Source organism: Pocillopora verrucosa, chromosome 6, assembly GCF_036669915.1.
Source record: "Pocillopora verrucosa isolate sample1 chromosome 6, ASM3666991v2, whole genome shotgun sequence".
Taxonomy (NCBI): Eukaryota; Metazoa; Cnidaria; class Anthozoa; order Scleractinia; family Pocilloporidae; genus Pocillopora; species Pocillopora verrucosa.
This window is the reverse complement of record NC_089317.1, coordinates 11,806,580-11,821,680: the sequence shown is the minus strand read 5'-3', so window position 1 is coordinate 11,821,680 and position 15,101 is coordinate 11,806,580. Positions and strand designations below refer to the sequence as shown.

Below are 15,101 nucleotides of genomic sequence, written 5' to 3'. Positions count from 1 at the left end.
GTATATTTAAGAGCCGGATGAAAGGAATTGACGGCGGTTATAAATTGAGTGAACTCCTCTTTGGTAGAGGAGGTAGCGCCGATGCAATCGTCAATGTAGCGGCCGTAGAGTTGAGGTTTTGGGCCGTGGTATTGGCTAAAAAATTGATGTTCGATAAAACTTACAAAAAGATTGGCGTAGCTGGGTCCTATTTTAGTACCCATGGCCACGCCATTAGTTTGTTTGTAGTAGTTACCACCGAATGAAAAGCAATTGAGTGTGAGTACTAGTTCGGCCAGACGGAGTAGTGTTTCAGAGCTAGGTTTCTTAACAGTGCGTTGATCGAAAAAATGTTTGAGGGCCCGGAGACCTTCGTCATTGGGAATGACAGTGTAAAGAGATGTTATATCCACGGTGAAAATAAGTTTGTTTTGGTCGAGGAAACTAAAGTCACGAAAAATTTCAAGTGCGTGTTGGCTGTCCTTAATATAAGACGGTAGAGTTTTGACGATAGGTGCCATAATTTTGTCTAAATAGCTGGAAATAAGTTCAGTTTTAACTTACCCCTTTATTCATTTGTCAGTAGGACAATGTTCATCATTTTGAGTACAACTTAAAAGATCCTGATTTCAGCTTGCAAAACTATCTTTGCAGTATTTCAAATCGAAGCAAACACAAACAGGGTTGGATAATTATGAAGGCCACACAAGGAAATGTATATGGTACAACTTGTTTATCGATAGAAATGCTTCGGAGATGAAGGAAAGCAGTAAATAAATATCTCATAAAGAACGGGCACAACCTCCAGTGCTGTAAATAATAAATAACTAAGATCTGCATTAACATATACCTTTGTTTCTCTCAAAGGTCTGGCGGTTTTAATCCAGTGTAAGGCGATCCAAAATCCGCTGGAAAAATGTTTCGGATATTGTTTACCGCACAAGATGGCACAGCGACCCTAAAGTGTTTGCCGAGATATTCCCAACGCCAACGAACAAGCTATCTGTAGGCAATTTAGCGAAATTTCCTGCCAGGAAAGAAGCGAAAAAAAACTAGCTCTAGTACTGTATTATTAAATAAATGGCAGAAACAACCCAAGCAAATCGATCTCAAAATGTAACAAAACAGATGAAACAGAAAACATTTAGCTTACTCGTTTCCGGTGTGATTATCTATGCCTTGCTGCTGCCTGTACGCGTAATTGGCCGTCTCCAGCACCCAGAAATCAAGGCAAATTGACTGAAAACCTGGATGCTCAGTGATACAATTTATCTGGGTTTCAGGCCCTTGCTTCTCTACTTTTTGCCACAATTGCCCGATTTCCGTACAACAACACTTTCATGAGTTGTCGGCATTGGTTGACAAGTTTCACACTCGCACCTTTGACAATTTTATATAAAACACTCTCAGAAGCTCAAGTTTGAAAAATTTCTGTTGCATTCTTTTAGATTGTACCCTCGCTTTATTGGATTTTCAAGTCAAATACAAATAAATCACACAGTAAATTAAATACCAGTCTGAGTTTCCGAGGAGGTCGCATCGCTGTCGACATGTTCTGTACTGTCTTCGTGCGGATCGCTTCGGTGAACACTACGCGGTTCATATTATTGTTAAGGACGTGTCTCAGACTCTCCTGAAGATTCCAGATTATCCCCATCGCTGTCATATACTAAGCTTAAGGTATTCGAGTCCCTATCTTCTGAAAAACATCTTCCAAACTACCGTTACTTACACGAATTCCCATACCAGTTCTACTGGGGAATATGTGTTGCGCAATATTTTAGTTCCACCGCTTACGTCACGACTTCTTGCTATTGTTTTAACCGGAAATGGAATTTCAGTTGAAAATGCCGATTTTCCCCTAAATTAAGTCAAATAGGACAAAACGAATTTCAAATTCGTCTTCTACGCCACTTTTTACATAGTATAAGAAAAACATGTATTTTTGGGTTAACATACCCTTTAAGTTCTTGATTTACGTAGAGTTCTAGCGATTTCAGATTTTTATCAGCCAAAAGGATATTTGTATCATCCACAAAAAGGTAAAAACTAAGCTTATCCAATGATTCCTGTATGTCATTGATATATAACAAAAAAAACCAGTGGGCGTAGAACAGAACCCTGAGGTACTCCACGGGTAGAATCTAACCTTTCAGAAAAATGAGGACCAATTTGAGTTGTTTGAGTTCGCCCTTGCAAGTAAGAAGAAAACAAGATGTTTATATTTGTCTGTATTGCATTCACAATATTCAGGATTGCATGCTAAGTAGAATGAGACGGAGTGAGCAGGTTCTTCTGTTCAATAAAAGATTCCATTCTTTTAAACACTATTTTTTCAAAGATCTTGTTGAAATCAGAAAGTAGAGCGATCGGCCTATAATTTTTAACGTCAGTATCATCATCTTGTTTGAAAATCGGTGTGATCTTTGCCATTTTTAGCTTAGAGGGGTAAACTCCAGTTGAAATAGATGTATTTAGAATATCCTCCAGAGTGCCACTTATAAGATTTTAAGGGCACTTTAAGAGCTAATGTCAGCATTCATCAAACAAACAGCGACATAAGAATTATGTTCACAGAAATAGCGTAGGTCTAGTATATTCGTTACATGAGGTCAAACAACTCTGGTAATATTCACGGTGAAAATTTGCATATTTAAGCGGTCGAACGAAAAAAGTCATTTCTCGAAAACCAAAATATATTTTCACAAAAAAACTACACCACAATTATCAGAACATATTTGGCTAAAAAATATGAAAGTAGGAGAGAAAACGAATTTTGAGCGACTTGCCACAATATTTCAAGTTTGTTCCATGGATGCTGACATCCTCTCTTAATATAATGTGTCGGATACGAGTAAAAGCCATGAAATTTATTTTTGGTATGCAAGAAATTTCTAGTCTAACTTCCTCTGGAGTGACTAGGTTAAAAGCGAACGACGAATCAGTTGATTTAGCTCTCTTAAGAAAGTAAAAATAATGGCGCTTAGTGGGTGGCAGGTTATTTGCTAGAGTTGGTCCAACAGAGGCAAAATGTTTGTTGAGAACATTAGCCATGCTGATAAGGTCTCTGATAACTTTGTCGAACCGAAGGATTTATGGAAGAGATGGATTTACTTTTCTTTGATTTGCGTGCAAGTATGCTATGATTCCTTCCCAGGTTTTTTCATATTAGTCAAGTCTGAGTTAAAAAAATGGTATTGTTGTTTACTTATACGTGTTAAGCTACAAATTTTGTTTCTATAAGTTTTGTACTTAGAGAAATCACCAGATGCATATAATTTGTTTTTTACCTTAATAGAGGTGCGTAAGCCTTGAGTTATCCATGGTTTGGAGAACTGTTTTGCTTTACGATTTGAAATTGTCTTCATAGGTGCATGTTTGTTGACAAGCTTATTAAACTTGTTATGAAAAGAAGAGAACAAGTCATTCACATCGTACGATTTCGTTTCAACAATAGCATTCCAGTCCACTTGGGAAAGTTCGGCATTGAAAAAATTAGCAGAAAACTGTGAGAAGTTTGGCACTTTAAATTTGTTAACCTTTACTTTATCTTTCACAGATTTTAAGATGCAAAATTGCGAGAAATGATCACCGATATCAGATACTATGTTTCCCCAGGTCACAACTTGGTCAGGATTGTTAATAAAGATATTAAGAGCTAAGTGCTAAGAGGAACTGTGGATTGTGTATGTAGATATATGATGTACCGTGTCTGTCTGTTTATGTGAATTATGTTTGTTTATGAAAAATGTATGTAACTTTGAATTAATAAAAATTAATAAAATACAAAAAAAAAAAAAAAGATAAGAGTAGCAAAAGAGCTACGAACTCGGGTTGGTTTGTCAATTGTGGGGATTAGATAAAAGCTTTGAAGAGAAGACAAAGTCGTGGCTAGAAGAGTACGTGTCACATTTAAGAAGATCTATGTTGAAATCACCCTTGATTACAACATGTTTTCCTGAAGAAGTAAATTTTTCAATTGTTTCATCAAAATATTGCTGAAAGCATTTAGGTGAATTATGCTGAATTACGCTTTCCTTTTTGATAAAAGAAATCTCAATCCACAGCGACTGAAAGGCTTCATTCGAGATCTTTTCTAAAACACAATAGCTTAATATCTCGTCAATAAACAACCCAACATCACCTGATGCACTTGATGCGCGCGCTTTGCCTCTGCATAATTATGATAACCTATCTCGTACTTTTACAAGTATATTATCAATACGTAATCGCGTAATTTTTTTCGGGCAATTTGGAAGAAATAAGCACTTGTAAATTTTTTCAAAGAGTATGCTTATTCATTCCAAATGCACACAAAATCATGTGATTACCTGCACATATTACGCGAGTGTCCTTCGGGAAAAAATTCGTGCGTGCGCTAGTTTCAGTAAAATCCTAGTAAACTATACATTTGAGCTGGTCGAGTAATTAACCCTTTACACTCTTACATTGTAGTCATATTCTCCACCCTGTTACCTTTGCATTCCCTTGGATCCCTATTTCCTATGGTACTTACAAGGAGAATTTGTTTGACAATCAGGAACCTCTTAAATTGGAGATCATTTCCACTATTGTCATGACCTTTACATTTGATCCAAGGGTAATACTAAAAGGAGAAAGTATAAGCCACTAGCTCTTGGGAGGTTTAGGGGGTCACTGATGGAAACAGTGAATGATAACCGGAATGTAGCATTCTCGTAGACCGTGCCTGAGATAGTACTGTCAAATTATGTATTTGCAGAGCAACAGCAAATGCACAATATTTAGTTTGATATTCATTAAGCCGTGGAAGATTAGATATGTGAAAAATACGAAAATGTTTCTGAATCTCTGATATTGGTGCCTGAGGTTGCTAGTCAAGTATACAAGTCTAGGACTGGGGCAACTGAGATGGGGTTCCTAGATCGGAGGTCTTGGTTTGTAGGCTTGAGATGGGGGTCTGGTACTGGGGATCTGAAATGGGAGGGGGGGGGGGTCTGAGATGGTGGGAACGTTCCAAACCCTGCTCTTCGAAGCCTTCTAGACGATTCGTCGACAACATACGACTCTTGAATTCTTAGTGCAAGTTTCTTTTTAAACTCGATGCGTCGGCAACGTGTAGAACTTTTGAATTTAAAACTCAAATTTTGATTTGAATTCGATCCGCCGACAACATACAACTTTTGAATTTAAAGCTCAAGTTTTGATTTGAACCTCATGCTTGACTTACTCGGTCGCGCTACCCAGCATGCTTTACAGTCCTAGTTTCGAAGATGGCAGCTGAGTTATTTTTTATCTGGACACAATTTTTACGTTAAAAAAGTAGCGTAGATCCGACACAAACAGATAGAATAGTGTTACCACTGGATTACATAAAGCGACGTCTCGTGAATATGAGGGATGATGCAAAGACTAACTCAGCTCCAACAAGTCACTGATAGCCTTCTAGATGAAAGGCACCAATATGAAAATAGAGAGGGTCATTTCAGTGGCCACTCAACTCAGACTGCAGACACGTGGAAGACCTATTTTCTTAATCAGGAACTAAGTGCCAGTCATAGCCCAATTGCTGACAGTGTTTACTCAAAACGTCGGTGATCGCTAAATACAAGTTCTACTTGGTACGGGGTCAAAGGCGATGAATTTCATTATTTTGTGGAAGCAGTCCTATAAAAGCAAGATAATCTGCAATGCGTTGACGTCTTTTTTTAAGTTCACTTCTCACCTTCAGAGGCCGGAAAAAATCATTTTTTCCTTTATTTGACTAAACTGGCTTCAAACTTTTGAAACTTTTTCAAACTTATGTACGAAAGGCGAGTCTAGATAAAATTTAAGCGAGAAAAAACACTATGGTCCGCTAGTGTAATTTGGCGCTCGCGTTGGCAGGACACACTATTTTTTCCTTGTCTAACTGACCCTCAGTTTTTGTTTTAAGGAAACGAGGAATATGAGCAACGTTTTTATTCGAATGTCCACTCGTACCATGGACCCGGTCACTTGCTGAAATTTGGAGAATAATTTAAAATGAGTTTTCCTTTTACTTAAGAAAGTATCAGCCTTAACACAAAAACTCTAACGATCGCCTATAATCATAATTTTGAAAGCTGTCTGAGGATTCTAAGCACATTTTCCGGTTTTTCCATTTTTACCGCGAGTTTTTCCCTTGCCTTTGGCAACATTGCCCATTATTATGTCGTCCTCCTCAACGCTCCATTTAGCGATCGAGATGAAAAAACGTATCTGCCATGGGAAATCTTAATCCATCGTTTCAGGAAGCGTCATCAAGTCATCTTAATTGTACTTGCGTCCTATGAAACGCATACTCAGAAACGCAAAAACAATAAAAGCCAATAACAAATAAAACAATAAAAACAATAATAGTGTGAGCCAGGAAAATGGGAGCAGAGCGTGATCTTGAGTCATTAAAGCATCTTGGAAATTTAATTTTCCGGCTCTCATGAGTTGATATTAAAATTTCTTAGCAAATATTCTGCTAGAAATTCTGTCCTAACAAAGATCCACAATTATTACTGAAAACTTTGCGAGCTAGGTCAGCCGAGGCTGTGGAAGCGACTACTTTAAGGATCGGCTCTATTGAGCGCTCCTACGCCTCTGACTCTTACAAGTTTGCACTCGAGTTAGAAGTTTGCACTCGTGTTACATGAAAAATGCACTCGTTTTCAGCCAATCAGACGTGCGAGATTTTTCATTTTTATGATTAGCATAGGTAACAATATGATTTCAAGTGCAATTTGTTGTTAAGAAGCACGAGTAAATTCTTCAAAGACAACAAAATTGCACAAGCCCGAGTCCTGAATTATTACGATTCTTACCATGATAGCTCGTTAGGAAATAGGTTAGACTTAGGTGCGCGCTACATTATAACATGACTTAAAAATAGTCCTGAAAACAATAAATCGACTTCTTTTACAGTGTGCAATATGCGTAAATTTTTGGAAGTTCTCAGAATGGACTCTTCATGAACTGACTGCAAATTTATTCCTTGGAACTAATTCGTGCAAATACAATAAACACAAACGAATTCCTCTCTCCACTAACTTATTAAAGTTAAATTATTTTCTTTTGCGTTTTCTGGTTGGTAGTTGTAATAAAAATTTGAAATCATCTACCTTAGCTTAGCGAGTTCTACTTGACCATTTTTTTGCGCATTGAAAGTACGATTTGGAGGCCAAAAAGGGCCCTGTTGTGTATTCATTTAGAGGGGAAAATAACTCTTTCATAGCTTTCTATATTCTGTTTTTATTTATCGATCAACTTACTCATAAGCTGGTACAATTATGTAACCTGATAGAAAGTACTTTCACATCATTCAGTAAACCAACAGTGACATTACTAACATTGGTACAAGTACTTTTACTATGTTCTCAATACACTACATCCTCCCTAGGCAATTTTCAAGGGGGACTGTGCCTGAGATAAGGAATAATAATTAATACAATCACAAGCTAGGAAATCAGACTAAGGTTCATTCAATAGTAAGCAAAATTGTCACAATCCCTCCTTTTGGGTTCTGAGGTTTTGAAAGCATCACAATATGCTTACTGGGCGCATGTTTGAGAAACTTCGCATCGCGTATCAATTGACTAAACTAAAAGTGTCTCTCGCTTTGGTCTCAGTGATTACGCGCTAAAACGCAGCGAAATTTGAATCTAATTCTTTTGGCTTCATCTTGGCAAAAAATATTAGATCGCCGATTTAGAGACAATGTGATTCGTGATAGTCTTTCAAACGCGCTCGATACAAATCGTAATTTGACCGACGTTCGCAGTCGAGTGCCAATATCAATGTATTCGAATCAAGCTCGATGTGCGGTAGCTTCGTTCAAAGCTCGCGATTGAGAGGTAAAGGTGTTGGTTGAAGCGGCGAGTACTTGTCAAGAGGCTGATTAACGACGCACTCTTGACAAATTTTCTCCATATTTTCTGTTGCATCATCCATACCAAGCCAATAAAAACGAGTTCGAAGAGACTCTTTAGTCTTGACGATTCCCTAATGGGTCTCTTGCGCTAATTTCAGAATTTTTTTTTTTGCGACGACTGTGACACAACAATTCGGCTTCCTCGGAGAACAATTTCGTCCAAATTAGACAATTCTTTTCATATCGCTTTTTTGGATGACCGTGGCACTATTTACAGTAGTTTTAGGTTTGGATCGATAAACTCGTTGTGGATCTCCCATCTTTTTACAGTTGTTGCAAGTGGATTTTAGCGCACCATATTCGCCTTGGCTGTGTCCATCCGTGCTACCACATCTGCAACAGTCGAAGCGTTTCGGTCCACCAGAGGTATACATGTGGTCAATGGTGACTGGATTCTCTTTGGATCCTTACAGGCTATTTTCACGTTCTTCGCAAGGTCAAGGTCTTCTTGCTGGAGAAGCATTTGGGTTAGAGTATGGGAGGAATACTTCTTAACGATTTGGTCCCTTATCATCTCTTCCTCCAGGTCGATGAATTCGCAAGACTTTGGCAACTCTCTCAAACTCGTCAGATACGCGTCTAATATTCGTCTGCCTTTTGTGCTCGCGATCGGAATTTGTAGCATTCTGCCACTACTTTGCGTTTCGGAGCAAATATCCGTTCAGGGTGGTCTTTAATTTATCAAGGATCCCACGCTATTCTTCTAGCTAACATCATTTGATGCTTCGGTCGTGTAACACATTCGTCCTCTCTTATTGATTTCCCCTTTCTCCAACAAAGTTGGCGACGTGTCTTCACACTCTAAATCGGGCTGTAGTGTATTGAGAAGATAGTAAAGGTACCTGTAACAATGCTGGTAATGTCGCTGCAGGATTACTAAGTGATGTGAAAGTACTCATTTTATCAAATAACATGATTGTACCAGCTTATTAGTAAGTTGATCGAGGAATAACGAGTGTCTCCTCTAAATAAATACCCAACACATCTGCGACGAGGATGAGATTCGAACTACGAAACAGGTAGAAGAAACCGAACAGCCAGAGCCGGCCGAGGTAAAGAAACGGCAGAAGAAAACGAACAGCCAGGACTGACAGAGTCCACGAGAGATGGAACAATTGTCACCTGCACCCGCACTGTTTAACATTGGGGCGTCATATTTAAAATCGAGATCTCTACAGTGAGTGGGGAAATTGAGTTAGTGCTTTTGAAATCTACGCCATTGCATTAGACTTGAAGAAAAAGGGAGACCACGTCCAGAGAGTGACAATAGGGAACTTAAACTTAACTTTATCAAATTTTTATGACATCTACAATCCATTCCTAAACAGATGCACTAAAACACACAATCTATAAGTTAAATTTACAATGGGAAGTAATTAGAAAGCAAACATCCAAAAATCCAGATTTTCCATATGAAAGTTATGGGAAATTTGACCTTAACGATTGGATGACAGTGAGTGTTTTTCCGAATTTCGTTTTCGTAAGAGTGACCTTCCCGTCCTTTCTGAGGCCCTACATCTTCCTAACTACTTTACATGTCAACAATTGAACAATTGAAGGGTTGTGTATCGCACTTCGAAGGTTCGCTCAGTGATTTAACTCCATGATTCGGCCGCCCAGTTCCAGCAGTAGGTATGATTTCCAGCCTTGTGGTGGATACAATTTATCAGGAACATAATCACAGAATAACTCAGTGGAATTATACACTCCTGATCCCAGGAACACAAAATGTCCAGTTTCTGTAACATTAAGTCTTTAATCAAGTTTATTTGAATCAGAAAGTCTGAACATGAAGCTAATATGAAATGGAAAACCTAACAATAAAATAAAAGCAAGTGCACAAAAAAAATCAAGAAACATATGCCTGAAATTGCTGAAAACTACACTCATCTTGCACAATACAAAATCAGGCCATGACTCAGTTTTGTTTTTCTAGAAGTTTTATGATAATTTGAGACTGCTGCCGCTGTTCTAGCGTGAACATCTTCTGAAAATTTTGCATTTGTTCTTGTTGCTGTTTATTTTGCTGTAGCATGACCTGCAGAAAATTTCTGATGTTGCTTTTTGAACTGCTCCTCCTTCCTACTTTCAGCCTCTAGTCGCTGCTTCTGTAGCTGCATTTCTTCCCTTTTCCATTTCTGCATGAGGTCGTTCTCGCAAATATACCACCGTGTCATTAACACTTCTTCGACGTTTTGTTCTTGCTGCTGTTTCATTCTCTACCTCACCTTTCTGTTGTCTTTTCTGTGTCCCGCCAAGGTTCTCAAGAGCTCTGTATCTCATTTCCGCTGCTATGGCACTATCGACTTTCTTTTTGTCATTTTGCGCTGTTTCTTCAACCACAGCTTCTTTTTCTACTATCGCCTCCAGTGCTTTTTCAACGTCACTCAAATCTGAATCTATTCCAATTGCCTTTTCTTCATCTCGCATCTTTGCCCTAAATTTGTCACTTAAAAGCGTATATCGTTCTCTGACAGATCGCTTCGTCACTCTGAACTGGAGGTGTTGAAGGCTGTTCAGATTGTTCGCTATTTTAACCCAAATTTGGCCCCGGCAATGCTTCCTTTCTTTGCCTTAAGTGGTTCAAGAACGAGAATCTCCTGACAAAGAATGTTTTCATGTTGTTCAGTCTACTTCATGTTGGCGCTAAAGATAAAAATAAAATGTTAACACTTATTTTCTTTTTCTTAGATTCAAACTGGATTTGGGATACTGTTGCACTCGTCTTCTGGCTCAGAATTAAGGATTTTCGACAGAGATTCTGCATGAGCAACAACGTTTTTATGTCTGATAACAAGTAAAGTTGGGCTTTATGTGAGTTAAAGTATTCTGCTTTTAGTCAGCATTCTAACCAATGGTGGATGACTTGCTGCAATTTTCCATAACAAAAGTATTATGTTGCTAATTGTTTCCAGGGTGATATATTTATCTGAGAATTGAAATAATTTTCACTGTCGTGAAGCGTTTCTATGCTCAAAATTGACTTCTTTTTTGTTTCGTATGTTTTATTATTTATTAAACGAGTTGAAATTTTGCTATCGATAAAGTAGATGAGAAGAATGTAGCAGGAATGTTCCGGCACGGAATATTCAAACTAGTTCTGCGTGCGTCAAGTTATGTATCTGATCAGGTATTTTCAGGAAGATGAGTGCGTAGATTGTCAAATTAACATACGTTTCTTAGGAAATTTGTGCCCACGAAACGAGTAAAGAGAGTAGCTTTGATGAGGAACTGTAAACTAGTTGACATATGACGCATCCACGTTTTAAAAGTTAGCGTTCTGTCAATTGACTTTGGAGATAGGTCACTTTAAGGCTCAATGGACCAAAATAAGTTATAACCGTTTGTTTTTAGTAGCAACATGTATCGGTCCATTGTGAAAGGTAGTTTCAATACGAGATTTGGAAAGATGACACAGGTATGATTTTATTTTAAGGCAAGAGAAAGGATTTAGGCCCCACGGAGGTCATCTACTCGGTCATATGACATAATTTGCAGATGTTGAGCGTGGCTGGCCTTCCACCATTAAGAGCTAAAGATATAATCTTTTCATAAAAACATAAGAAATGGTCGGAAACGTGGTTACCTGAGTGAACCTCTTTTTCATGTCAAATCATACATGAAATTGGGTGGAAATGATATTTATCTCATTGCTTTAAACAAAATAAGCAAACAATTAGCTGAACCTGCCGATTGTACGACCCTTTCATAGATAATAGCAGAATGCTGAGGGATATTTCATAAATTTAAGTCACAGAGGACCTATAGATATTCATATAACAGCTCTAAACGGCTATTTTGACTCCTTGAGGTCATGTGGTCAGTCACATCACCTAAATTTGCATGTTCTGAGCATGATTGGGATTCGTGTTGTTAAGATGTAACTATAATTGAAGATTTTCGTAATATCAAGTGAATAGTTTCAGCATTATAAATGGTTAAATGTTTTAAAAGAAGGTAAAAGATTGGATAGCACCTTGCTTCCATGTATTGAAGGGTGACGTACAAAAATCACTAAGAATTATTCTATCAAAATCCGCTATCATGGAATAAAATCATGGTGAACACACTAAGTCAAAGCCTGCAAAACTATTGACAGCGCATGGGACATCTTGGATAGCAGCAGAAAACTAGGGAATGAATAGCTGTCAAACTGGTCAAACGAGAATCTTAGTCACTAACACACTTCTCTAGAACAATATCTTGTTACATAATAGATTCCATTCTTTATGCCACAACTTTTGTCCAAACGCAATCTACATGCAAAGGACAGCCACCATTTTGGTAGAGATGAAAGAAGAGAGACTATCCATTACATCTTCTAGGGGCCTTTTCCTTTATACATTTGTCTTTAAGTTTTGAAATAATATGTTAAGCAATACTTTGCAGATATATTAATACTTGCAAATGATATATTTCAGGGAGTGGATTTAACAAGATGTCACAAAGCTGTACAGTGACATGGAAAGAAAGAAGATTATGTAATGCTGGTAAGCACGAAAAAGTTTTATTCACGAGTCATAGTCGATCAAAAACGGTAAACAGTGAGTTTGAATTCTTCTCCACAAGTGAATGAAATCGTTCAAGCAAACAATTAAGTAAATCGTACGCGAGTATTGAGATATCACAAATGTTTTAAACTTTGAATCACATTCAAATGACCAAGAAGTTACATTCTTAATATCGCAGTCGTTTTCTTGTACTTAATGTTGTCAGGATATCCAAGATACTGTATTTAAAAATGGAAGGTAAAAGATTTAAAAGTCTGTTTAAAGAACATTTCGCTTTTGTTTTATACGTGAAAAGTTTTTGAAAATCTCAGGACTCATATTAATAATAGTTATCTATGCATAACAGAGCAACCCAGTAGTTGGTGCCAGGATAATAAAGCAATAACTCTTTGATAACTCTTTGGTTTCTTTCTGATAAGAAACAGTAAAGTAAATAGTAGAATATATTTTATCCTTTTAGGAGTGTGGTGTTGTATGCCAAAGTAGCACTATTTTTCCCAAAGTCCGGTTAGCAAGCCACTTTCAGCCCCGCATATCAGTTTTGCGCAAATTGATGCTATTGTTTACTTTCTCCAGATCTCAGAATGAGATTTGATTTATGTTTGATTATTTATGGTTATGTCTGTAATACGTACCTGCCACGATAAGCTGCACTCTACTTTCTACCGTGTAGACAAACCTTCCAATCAATTCACATCTAAATTCGGTATTGTCTCCAGGGTTGATGTTCTTGATAACCAGGGTAGCTCTTTCTTCAATTTTAACTCTTCCTTTGTAAGATGGTGGAATGTTAGGATGTTCTTGGACACCATGACTGTCATTAGCCATCATTTTGATAAAATACACCATGTATCAGAACACTATAGATAATGCTCTGAATGTTATTATGTGGATCGGTGTAGTCCCACACCAGGTTGGCATCACCATCATTGTTAAACACAGGACGAAATTGCAAGAATCCGTAAACGGAAACGTGGCGGAAACATGCAACTCCATGTTTCCGTTATGTTTACGTAAAAGTGGTCCGGTTCCGTTGTATACGCAGCAACGGAAACGCGAGAAAACGTCACGAAACCGGTAACGGAAACACAGGTTATCCGTCGTGTTTCCGGAACGGTTTAACATGTTTCTGCCACGTTTCCGTTTACGGATTCTTGCAATTTCGTCCTGTGAAAGTAGCTTGGATTAGAAGGTTCCTGGGTGAAACGCACATTCACACCCCCTAAAATAGACATCCATAACCATAATATTCTCGGCCCTTTTTGTGTCAGGATAATATTTAGGAAGAAGGGCTTAAATTGAGTCCACCACAGAGGCACTTTTTGAGTGAGCAGTAACGATAATTAGTGTAAATATGCACTAGATTGGTATTCACTAACATCAATCAGCTCTAAATATATTTCCATTTGCTGAGAAATAAGGTTCAATAACAGTAAAGTGCAACTATTGCGCCTCATGAAGATCATTTTTGACAAGTTCCACTTTCTTTAATTTCCAAAATGTGCACAATGGTGAAATTCAAAAATTTAAAAGTGGTACACTTGAAGAAATATTTTGAGGAACTTTTTGAGGTGGGAAATGGAAAGTCGAAATGTCCACACATATTAAATCTATGTTAAAACCATTGAACGAGGGATTTGTTATTCCACTCATTTCATTTTATAGTCTTTTGGTTTCTAATTTTTTGAAAAGTTGTATGGTCTTATCTGAGTATCCTACCCCTCACATATGATGCGTATGACAGAAGAAAACAACAGAAAAGAAACCATTTAAGTGTTCTTGATGACCAGAACAAAATTCCTGTGGACTTTAAAGTCCACTGCTGAAAAATTCATGCCTAAAAGTTTGAAAAAAAATCAAAAATCACTCGCATCACTTCCGTCCTTATTCTTGCCCTGTTCTACAGTGTATAATCAAGGCATATTTAGCGTGTTCCATTGCTCTTACAAGGCAAAATGACATAATAGTGAATAAGAATTAAAAATATTTGCCAAAGATGAAGTGAATATTATCCATCGATCTTTCCCTAGCCTTCAGCAAATAATTTTTTCAGTATTATCGCTCGGGTGCTTTCGAATTCTGTTATAATTCTGTGAATAAAAAAGGGAATAAAACGAATAGATTCCATGTTGCCGTTGCTCTTTACCGTTATAAATCACAGAGGAGGTTAAAACATGTTAATAACACCAGTGACACACTTAACTGCGTCTAGCTTGTTCTAGGCATTCAGTTGGTAAAACATAGCACGATAGTAAACAGTGCTGTAGTCCCTCACCTTTTCACTTCTCTGCTATTGTCGCATCGTTTGCTATTTTACTCCATTTTAATGACTGATAAATGGTCAAGTAGACAAATCACATTTCGGTATGAGAAAATAATGCTCAATTTTCCATCCAAGTGTATTATGTAGTATCTTTACATGATTGCTAGCTGGAGGATTAAGTCACACTCAAATTAGCTGGTAGCAATTGTGACGGTCACAGTTTTTACTCTTTCGTTTTGTTAGAAGGAATTTTCCGGTAAGATTTAGTAAGCTTACGATCACTCAGGAATGCCTTTACAGTTGAACGTGTAAGCATGAATGTGGTTTTACGGCGCCCTTGAATGTGGTTTCACAGCGCCCTCGATAGAAGCAAACTTCGGATGTAGTTTAGTTAAGTTTGTGCTGCCATACTGAACTGTTCGCTTGAAAG

The 15,101-nt window shown here is 37.7% G+C and overlaps 2 pseudogenes; both read right to left on the bottom strand.

Annotated features, from left to right (window-relative positions):
• Positions 1-840: 840 nt before the first annotated feature.
• LOC131780731 (uncharacterized) lies at positions 841-8,522 on the bottom strand (annotated as a pseudogene).
• A 1,293-nt stretch (positions 8,523-9,815) lies between these two features.
• LOC136281866 (forkhead-associated domain-containing protein 1-like) lies at positions 9,816-13,239 on the bottom strand (annotated as a pseudogene).
• Between the last annotated feature and the right edge of the window lie 1,862 nt (positions 13,240-15,101).